At 58.8% G+C, this 8,754-nt stretch overlaps 1 protein-coding gene across 6 annotated transcripts in view; it reads right to left on the reverse strand.

The window, feature by feature from the left end:
• Positions 1 to 8,494, reverse strand: part of FOXP4 (forkhead box P4) — a 66,624-nt gene extending 58,130 nt beyond the window's left edge. For 3 of the 6 annotated variants that reach the window (XM_072844809.1, XM_072844808.1, XM_072844803.1), the window contains exon 1: positions 8,209 to 8,494. The gene's annotated coding sequence lies outside the window, so the exon portion shown is untranslated. Of the gene's footprint in view, positions 1 to 7,065; positions 7,614 to 7,899; positions 8,053 to 8,208 lie in introns of those variants that run through there. The other 3 variants (XM_072844805.1, XM_072844806.1, XM_072844804.1) reach the window with 3 other exon arrangements.
• Positions 8,495 to 8,754: the final 260 nt, after the last annotated feature.

The raw sequence follows: 8,754 nt of genomic DNA on the forward strand, positions 1-8,754 counted from the left end.
AAATCCACATTTCCTGCCACAAAAGTTATGGGACGCTCTCCCCCCCACACCCCCTTTATTTTCTCTCCTTCTTCCGTTTTTTAATAGGCCCAATGATGCCGTATTTGTATTCCAGATCACGGTTACCCTGCGCTCCGTGGAATTTCCCTCCCGCCATCAGGTCTGGCCACATCCAGGAAGGATCGGCTGGGGGACTTTGGACTCTGGAGGAAGGACCCAGCCCGCTGGGTGACGGCCACCTGCCGGGAAACCCCCTCGGTGGCACAAAACATCTCACCACCTCCTCCTGCTCCTCTCCCAGCTGGGAGCCGGGCCAGGGATATGGGGCCACAGGATGCTCAGCAGCGCTGGCCCCTTGCTGGGTGCATGGAGCTCCTTTGGGAGAAGTGGGGAGATGTCAAAAAAAAATAAATTGTGAGTTGTTAAAGGACATTTTGGTTTTGTTCAAGGCACTGAGATCCTGGGCTGCTTCCACACCACGCTGAAGAGCGGAGAGTTTTGGGGTGCGCTCCTCCAACCGGAGCAGCCCAAAAGGCAGCGCAGCCCTTGCAAAAGGGCTCCCGGTGCCACACAGCTCCGTGGCAAGGTGGCTGCCAGGACACAGCCTGGCAAGTGGCACCCAGAGGGGACATAACACCATACGGGAAGCCCCAGGTCACGGGAAAGGGTTTTTCCCTCCCCAGTACAGGGTTTCTGCCCACCACTCCTGCCCAAACCCTCGTCCAGTTCAGCCAAAAACCCCTGATCCTCAACAAGAAACTTCATCTCTGCCAGGTATTTCTTGCCATAAATCATCCCCCCTCCAACACCCTCGTGACCACCCCAAGCCCTAAACAGACACAGGGCCTTTTGCCAGTGCTGCAGTGGGGCACCTTCCCCCCCTGCCCTGGGAGACAGCGAGACGACCCTTGCCACCCCCTGCCATCCTGGCCAGGCGTTTCCATCCCCGGGAGCTGGGGGTGAAGCCATCGGACAAGCCGGGAGCCGAGGCGTCCCCGAAGCCTCATGTCCCAGTGGGGTTTGGGGACAGTCCTGCAGCCAGGAGCATCCTCCCAGCAGCACCCAGGACCGCATGGCCAAAGCGGGATCGCCCGTGCTGGAAACCCCATCCCGCGGTGGCCGACCCAACCGATGCGCCGTGATCCCGGCACGTGATGCGCAGCACCCAACCGAGCCACGAGCCCAGCGCAAGCTCCAGCATGCGAGCGAGCCACCCCCCAGGCCAAGAAGCACTGGCAGAAAGTCACCGGGCAAACACATTCCCACTAATGGGCCACAGCGGGCAACTTGCAGGCAGAGAACCAAAGCCCAGTGGCCACCAGGAGGAGGGGACATCCCTGGGTAGATGGGATCCCAGCACATCCTTCACTCACGAGCACAAGTTCTGGCCTTATATTTTGCATTAAGCAACCTACTTCGAGCCTTCCTCCTCTCTCCCTCTTTTCTAAGGCTGAAGACATCTTTCACCAAGCCCATGACAGCTTCTCCTAGGCGGTCCCTGTCCAGATCTCGCTACAGGAGAACAAATAAAGGACAGTCCCTGGCTCACAGATTCACAATAAGCAGACAAGAAGAAAACACTCACCTAAAATCTATGGTTTGTGGAATAAACCAAGACTCGGAAGAAGCAAGCGAACGGCCGGAGGGTTCGAGGTCAGGGCTTCGACAGCTCCTGGCCCCCGAGGCGGCTCTGCAGCGTGATGCTCGGCTAGCCCTGCCCAAGCGCGCGGGAAGCGCCCGCTGCCCCGGACGGCACCGTTGGTGTTTTATGCCTTTATTAGCCTCGGCGCAGTTAAATCCCACTAGATAAAGCCAGCTCCGCCAGCGACCTGGCAAAGGTGCGTTGAAATAAGTTGTTTCAACACCACCCGCTCCGGGCGAGGGGCTCATCCCGGCCGATCCTTGCCATGGCCCCGTGGTTGTTCAAACGGGAGTATCGGTGCCCGAGCAAAAACACCCCTGGAGACGGCATCTCCCCGAGCCTCGGGAGCTGCCAAACAGCCCGCACAACACGCACAGAGCACGTACCCATCGCACGGGGGTCTTCCTCCTCGGGGGGCTGTAGCTCCCCTGCTCCCTGCCAGCCCCGGGACCATCCCGGTGCTCCCCGGCCCCGTTCACGGTTTCCCGGCCGGTGCCAGCTCCTCACCGAAGCCGGTCACGTGGAGGAGGTTTGCCAATGAGGCAGAATAAACAGCTTCCAAATCACCTCCAACCCGGGGCCCCCCACAGGATATTTTTCCCCCTCTAATACCTTAAAAAGAATTTTTTTTTTTTTGCACCTTTCCACAGTTTTGAAAGTAATCTTCCAAAAAATAAGTTTTATTATCACACCTTTCGCTTCCGATAAACACACCCAGGAGCCCCGGCAGAGCCAAGCTGTCGGGACCAGGAAAGATTCTCCTCCCACAGCCACCCTCCACTCCCTGTTTTGCTAAAAAATAAGCATGTTTTTGCTGCTAATCTGGACCCGACGACGGCGGCGCAGAAGGAGGGTTTCCACCGGAACACACCACAAAAGACTTTTTGCCAACTTGCCAGGGCACCAGAGCCAGGCGGCAAGTGTTGCCTGGGGCCGGCGAACACCAACAGCAGCTCGCTTTACCCGAGTGGTTCTCGGCAGAGCGGATTGCAAACACAGGCTTTTTTTTTTTTTCCTTTAAAAAAAAAAAGAAAAAAAAAAAGAAGAGAGGATCCCGACTCCCTGTGCCAAGTGCTTCGCACACGCAGAACTCGTTTGCCTGGATATCCAGGTACCGTTGTTACAGCCAGCCCCATGCCCACGTCTGCATCGTAATCCCTTAATGACTTCCCTCCAGCTCCGTCCCCAGATCTAATCTCTCCTCCAGCAGGATCTTTATAAAATAAAACGTGGCAGATGGACGGGTTGCATTTTCCTCCGCAGCATTGCATTGCCGACCTCCAAAGGGAGCAGCTCTCCTCCTCCGCCGCTTCTGCCTCTTAATTCTTCCCTTTCCCCGATGCCGTTCCACTTGCAAACACGTTCTTGTCACGGGCAGTCTGATTACCAGCAACATGTTTTAGCACAGAGACTTGCCTATACGATTGCCAAAAAGGGTTTAAATTAGGAAAAGTTTTAAAAAAAAAACAACAACCACCTCAAGCAGCGTCTTTGCTGTATTTTATACAACGAGCACTTGCAGCGGGAGGAAAAAAAAAAATTAGGAAGTTTTTCAAGCTGTGCCCCATCCTGATCTGCAAGTTATATTTGACTTTAAAAGGTGCAGCACAGCGAGCAGGGGGAGGGGGAAGGCTTTGCAAGATGATAAAATGGGTGCAAGTCCTGCCCCATACTGCTCTCCCCTCAGCTGGCAGAGGAGCGAGCTTTACTGGCCAAAGCCCCCGCGGCTGCTCGGAGGGGCAAGCAGGGCCAGCCCGACCGGGTCGCAAGCCGGATGGCGACTCACTGCAAAACTAATGTCACGGCCCCTGGTTTTATTTTCAAGCAAGTAGCTACCCCTGCGTTTCTCTCAGGTGCATCGGGGTCTCCAGAAGTGGCACGCGGAGGATTTTTACATCTTCCGAGGCGAATGACGGGTTTCCAAGTGCATTTCCAGCTTTATTTTCCCCCTTTTGCCCTCCTTCTCCTGCTAACACAGAGCCCGTCTTTCCGCGGGGAAGATGCCCACAGCGCATCCCTCCTGGGGCAGGACCGAGCCCCCCGAGCCGGGTTTGTGAGGTGCCCCCCTGCCCCATGTAACAGAGGAGCTGAAAATCAAAGAGGACGGGACAGGAAATTTCAAGTTTCCACTTCCAGAAGTGGCAGGTGACGCCGAGGCGGCAGCGGGGTCATTTCGGAAGCCCCGGTGCAGAGCGGAGGATAAACCCAGGATTGCTCCCGAGGAGGAGGTAGGACCCCCCGCGCACCCAGGGAGATGCTGGGGTGCAAGCGACAGGGAGGGAGCATCCCCAGAGACCTCCACAAGCCACCTGACAGCCACAACCCGGGGGCTTCAAAACCTCCCGTGCTTCAAAACCACCGTGGGGAAGGGGGATGAAGGGGGAAACCCACCCCAGCTCTCCCTTCCACGAATAAGAGAATTTCCCCAAATACTTCAGGCTACCAAACCCCACTCTGCAGTGGGAAACGCGACGCAAAGAGCCATAAATGTGTATGACTTTTAAACAAGCAAAAGAAAAGACAGGGACCTCTGGGTTCTCCTGCCTTTCTCCGGTGGGAAGAATGAGCCCCGTCCCCGGCTGGGGGCACGGCTCGCCCCCCACCTTGCTGCTACAAAGGCAAACCCAGCACCGCACCTCTCCTCCGGCTTCGCTCCCCCCTTCCACCCTCCCCGCCGGCCCAACAAGAAAAGAGGAAAGGGGAGGGAAAAAAAAAAATATAAAAGGAGAGAAAAACCTGAAAGCCAGTGCCTTGCCACCCCCCTTTTCCCCAGCCCCACAGCGAGACACAAACATCAGCAGACTCAAAGCATCCCCCTCTCCAGCGGCAGAAAAGAAAAGCTCCCGGGCTCTCCGGGCAGCAACTTCACAACTGAGTGCACTCGCATTCCTGCCGGGTTATTAGGAGAGAAAGGGCGAGGGCCCGGAGTAGATATTTTAGTGTCACTTGATTTTATACATTGCACAGACTTTTTTTTTTTTTAAACTCGCCCTGCTCTTCCCTTTCCAATAAGGACGTAAACCCTACGGTCGCCTGTCTTTCCCGGAGGGCAGGGAGGTGACCGGGGCTGGACACAGTGTTTACAGATTTTTTTTAATATTATTTTTTTTTCAGGTCTGAGTATCAGCCCCCTCCCCGCCTCCCCCCAGCAGCAACTTTAATCCGTTTTATTTCATTTTGCTCTGTTTGCTCAGCCTTCTCCCCCCCCCCCCCCCCCCCGGCACGCAAAGTCCCAGCCCTCCCCTTGCCCGGGCGTTCTCCATCGCATCCTCCTTCCCTCGCCCCGTCCCCATGCGGGCGAGCGGGGGGCACCCACCGCTCCCCCCGGCCCCGCTGGGTGACGCAGCCCCAGGGCGCGCAGGTTAAAGGGGGGGGGGTGGATTTTCTACACCGATCCTGTTCTCCCACACTTCTCCCCCCTCACCGAGTCCAACTTTGCGCTGCGGGCCGGTTTCTCGGAGCGGTTTGGCTTTTAACGCGGGAGCGATGCTCGACCCGGGCTCGGAGCAGAGGCATCCCCGTCCCCACGCCAAACACCCCAGCTAAAGGAGCTTGGAGGGGGGGGGGAACCCCACAACAAGACCCACACAACAACTCATAAATTAAAATAATAATAATAATTAAAAAAACAAACCAGGGAGCATCTCAAAACAGGAGCTCCTGACCATTATTTGGAGCAGAGGAAGCGGGAGGGCTCGGGAAGGCTCTTCCCCGCCTCGCCCCCAGCCCCGGCACCACAAAGGGCAGAAGAAAGGCAGGAGCCACCCAGGGCTTCCCAGCCCTGACAAAAGCTCCCCGGCTCCGCACAGGAAATTTTGTCCCTTCTCCCCCATGCATCTCCCTTCCCAGTTTGATTTAAGCGACCTGGGGGCGGGGGAGAAGCAGAAAAAGAGGGGGAATAGGGTGAATTTTCCAAATCTGATTATTTTCTCCATCCACCCACCCCTGGGGGCTTGTTGGATTTTTTTGATGGACTTTAAGGTGGGGTGGGAATTAAAAAAAAAAAAAATAAATTAAGAGTTAGATTTCACAAGAGCCCGAGACTTTGGTATATTTAATTGAGAATACGGGGAGGCATGAAAGGGAACACGTCCATGCAAACACACAAGGACCAGGGTCACACCGCCTGTGCAAGACACATGTTGGGCTGATTTAACATCAAATGCCTGTTCTCCAGCATAACACATTTCTCGTGTAAATTTTTAACACACAAGAAGAAATTTGTAAAAGTAAATCCTACTTCTGGTTTGGGTTAAAAACAACCCAACCTTTTAATACAGAAACTAATAACATTTTTATTGTATGCCCCACAGCTTTACAATGCTTGCGGAAAAGTGAGGTCTTAATCCGATGCTAAGTTGGTTCTGAGTGTGGTAAAAGGCAAATCTCGGGGTATCGTGGTCTCCCGGCCAGACCGACGGGGATGGAAGAGCTGCCTGAAGCCGACGAGCAATCCCGGGGTGGAATTCGGACACAAATTCCTCTAGGACTATATTAAGAATAGCAAAAAAAAAACCCCAGAGCAAGTTTTCAAAGCGGGCGCTTCCCGACCACTACTCCGAGCAAAGTGGAGTTTGCGGATGCCTGTGAATTATCCCTGTTTTCCCCTACGCACATTTTTATTTGTATTTAAAAGTGCACAGGAGGGGAGAGAGGGAAAGAGACAGCCCTTCGCTGATTTTTTTTAAAGGGGAAAGAAAAAAAAAATCACTCCCAAATGGAAAAAGAAAAACCAATTACACTCCACTTGTTCTCTCCTATACACACCTTCGAAACGCGCCTGCCAACTCAAAACAGATTTCCTACCACCAAAAGAAATATTCAGAGCAGTCTGCTGCTAACGCAGCACTTTCTGAAGTGCCTTTCTTTTTTAGAGGGAGAGAGGGGGAGAGGGGAGAAGAGACAGAGGCGCGTTTGTTTATCACACAGACGAGGGAGATGGATCAGGGAAGAATAGAAATATCTCAACTTTGCCAGCGCCGGGACTGGGAGAGCATCTCGCAATGAAGGCGGACACCGGGGTGGGAATGGGATGAAAGAGGCTGATCCGGGGCTCCCAGCGACCCACCGCCAGCTTCGTGAAACGATATTTGCCCGGGAATTTCCGAACTCCCAGAAGACGACAGCTCCGTAATAAAAACTCTTTCCAAACACATTATTATTGCTGATATTATTAGTAGCCGCTGCCGGCAGGGTCCCAGCCAGCCCGCCGAGACCTCCCGCAGGCAGCGGGCATCGTGTCGAGGTTATAAAGACCCCCCCAAACCCCTGGAAAAACACCCCTAACCTCACTCCCCTTTCAAACAAAGACACACCAAAGCCTCTCAAACTTTGCAACCGGGTGAAACGCAGGCACGGGCGAAACGCGGGGCAGGGCTTCGCCGCGCAGCCGGCTGCCGTAACCCCCCCTCCAGAATCCAAACCTGCGGGAATTTCTCGGGAATATCCTCCAGCTCCATCCGAAGCCGTGCATTTGTCCTCCTCTCCCCTCACCTTGCAGTTTGGGTTATTATTTTAGACACCGCAGAGGATTTCCCAGGGCGCTGCTGGAGCGACGGCCGGTCTGCCTGCAGGTTGACGGCGGTGGCTGCTTCTCCCAGCAATTTCAAAACTTGGGGCTGACTTACTTATTTATCTCAAAGGAGGCAATCGCGCCCGCCGGGCTGCTCCTCGGCACAGAGCGGCGGGGCTGGGGCTGGGTTCAAATGCAATGGAGGAGGAAGAAGGGGAAAAAAAAAAAACCCACCCGAGCCCCCCAAGCAGCTGGAATTAAAACAAAACTGCCGGGGAGAAAAGAAAGATGGGAAAAATGGGAATCACCAACAAAGGGAGCCCAGGGCCGGCTGGCAGGGCAGGGGCGGCCGTGCCCCCCCCACCCCCGGGCTGAAACCCGCCCGGTGCAAAGCCCCCGTCCCGGGGGCGCGGGACCCCAAGGCGCCGGGGCAGAGGCAGGTCCGGATCCGGCACCGGCAGCGCGGCTCTCCCGGCGGCAGCGCAAGTTTCCCGGTGCCCGACCCCCCCCCCACCTCCCCGAGGGGCTGCTCCCCCCCCCCGCTCCGCCGGCCGGGGAAACGCCTCGGGGGGGCGGCGGAGACCCCCGCGCCCGCCCGCCGCCGGGGCTGCCCCAGGAGCACTGAGCCGGGGGCGCAGCGGGGACCCCGCACGCACTGGGACCCCGCACGCACTGGGACCCCCCGCCCCGGTGCGCACCGAGCCCCGGCCCCCCTGCCCCCGGGACCCCGCGCACCCCGGCTCACCGAGCCCCCGGCCCCGCTCCCTTTGTCCGGGCGCCGCAACAAACTTCCGAGCGCGCCGCGGCCGAGCGCGGGGGGACGGACCCGCCGCGCTCCCGGGGAGGGGAGGGAGGGGGACGGGGACGCGGCCGGCGCCCCCCGCCCGCCCCACACCTGCCGGGGGGGACGGGGAGGGGGCCGCCCCGAACTCCCCCTCCGCCGGCAGCGGCTGCGGCGGGGCGGGGGCAGCGCGCACCCCCGTGGGGGCGGCCGTGGCGGGGAGCGGGGACACGCGCGGACCCTCCCGCCCGGCCCCGCTCCGCTCTCACCCACCTGGTCGCGCCGAGCGCCGGGGTCCGCGGCGGGCATGCGGCCGCGCCGCCTCTCACCGCCCGCCCCCCACCACCACCACCACCTTCCCCAAACTTCGACGGGGCGGCCGCGGCGGGGCTCCGAGCTCAGGAGCGGCGCGGCATGGCGGGGGGCTCCCGGGCACCGGCGCCGCCGCCCCTGGCGCCCTGCTGCGGCTGCTGGGCGGCGCCGGGCCGTGCGGAGCGCGGGCAGCCCGGGGCCGGGCCGGGGCCGTGCGCGCCGCGCTCAGGTCCGGCTCGGCGCGGCGGCGGCGCGGGCGCGGCGGCGCGGGGCGGGCGCCGGCCGCCCTACCATAGTTCCTCTAAAGCAGGTGCAGCCGCGTTCCCCGCCCGCCCCCCCCCTCCTCCCCCTCCCCCGGCCGGCGGGGGGCGGGTGGGGAGCGGGAGGGGGGCACGCACCCCCGCCCGCCCTTTTGGGGGGGGGAGGAGAGGCGTTCCTCCCCCCCCCCCCCGGTGCGGCGTGCCCCAGTCTCTTCCCCTCTCCCCCTCCGCGTTTTGCTCATTAACG

This window comes from Ciconia boyciana, chromosome 23 (genome assembly GCF_034638445.1).
Source record: "Ciconia boyciana chromosome 23, ASM3463844v1, whole genome shotgun sequence".
Classification (NCBI taxonomy): Eukaryota; Metazoa; Chordata; class Aves; order Ciconiiformes; family Ciconiidae; genus Ciconia; species Ciconia boyciana.